The following is a 1,289-nucleotide window of genomic DNA, read 5'->3' as shown; positions in this document are numbered from 1 at the left end:
CTCCGGGGATCAGCTGTCTTGACTGCTTTGGGTGTCAACAGGTGAGGGGACCGAGGGCATCCATCCCCCTCCCAGGCTAGGTCACCCCACCCACAGCAGACAAGTGGCGTGGTCAGCTGTCCCACAATCACGCCCTTGAGGCGGGCTCACCTGCAACCTTGTCGCCAGGAATAGCTCCACTGTACTGCCTAGGTGAGGTACAGGGCCAGCTCCCCTGAGTGCTGCCCGATCTCTAGTGATAGATGGGGCCAGCTCTCCTGAACCCTGTATCCAGGGAGGGATAGGGCCAGTTCTGCATAACCCCTGGATATCCGGGTGGTCCCTGGAAACTGCCCTGAGTAGGGATAGCCCCATGTTCTCTAGTGCCATAGGCATCGACACTGATTACTGCAGATGCATAGTCCCTTTCGGATAGGAACCTCAGTGACAGCTCAGTCTGGGACCTCACTAGAGCCCCAGGCAGCAGGGCTGCCCACTCACAGCAGGCTCCTCCTCTCCACCCTTGAGTCTCCACTTGCATCTCTCGTCTTAATGCTCAAGCTGTTCCACTTCTCTTTCCCATCTGACCACCACATGTTAGCACATTGTGGTGATTCCTGCTGTAGGCTGGCCAAGCCGCTGTCCAGGTGACATCCTCCATCTGTGCTGTGGGTGTCCTATGGCCGTGGTGGTCCACAGGTGGCTGTCTGTCTTTCTCCTCCTGCATTGTGGTGCCGGGACTTGATTTGACTTGATTTTTTTTTTATCAGTCCTAGGCATAAAACAGCTTTAGCCACCAAGCCAGGCATCAGGCTAGGATGTGCAAAGGACTGTCATCTGCTTTACTCCTGACTGATAGAAGAAAAACACCAACAAGGTATCTCTTTGTCCATTGCCAGGGAGTGGGTTTTTCTTTTTATGTTTTTATGATTTTTATGTTTTGGCAGATCTATGAATGGAATGTGGGTTTTTGTAGGAGATTAGCAGACACTGAACCACTGAGCCACAGTCCCAGACCTAATCTTGTGATTTTTTTTTTAATGAGGAGTCATGCATACTGTAAGATCAGCAAGAAGACCTTATTTTAGGCCTCAGAGAGGCCTTAAAGTTCATGGCTTAAATCTACCAACCCTTTGCCTTAAATTCATTTCATGATCATTCAACAAATACCAAAGAATAGTCTACCAAGTTCCATGCCAACCACTTGTAAGAACAGTTTGAGCTACAGTAGAGTGGGAAATGAGAGGAAACCACTCTTCTGTTTTCACCCCTGTTGATCTCGGTTCATGAGTGACGAGGCTAGCCTTCCA

The 1,289-nt window shown here is 50.1% G+C and overlaps 1 non-coding gene across 1 annotated transcript; it reads right to left on the bottom strand.

Moving 5' to 3' along the window:
* Window positions 1–742: 742 nt before the first annotated feature.
* Window positions 743–884, bottom strand: LOC127675913 (small nucleolar RNA SNORA48). Its single transcript, XR_007975591.1, has one exon. It is a non-coding gene; the product is annotated as a small nucleolar RNA SNORA48 (small nucleolar RNA).
* Between the last annotated feature and the right edge of the window lie 405 nt (window positions 885–1,289).

The sequence above is a fragment of the Apodemus sylvaticus genome, chromosome X (genome assembly GCF_947179515.1).
Source record: "Apodemus sylvaticus chromosome X, mApoSyl1.1, whole genome shotgun sequence".
Classification (NCBI taxonomy): domain Eukaryota; kingdom Metazoa; phylum Chordata; class Mammalia; order Rodentia; family Muridae; genus Apodemus; species Apodemus sylvaticus.
The sequence above is the reverse complement of the archived record's forward strand: the minus strand, read 5'-3'. Positions and strand labels throughout refer to the sequence as shown.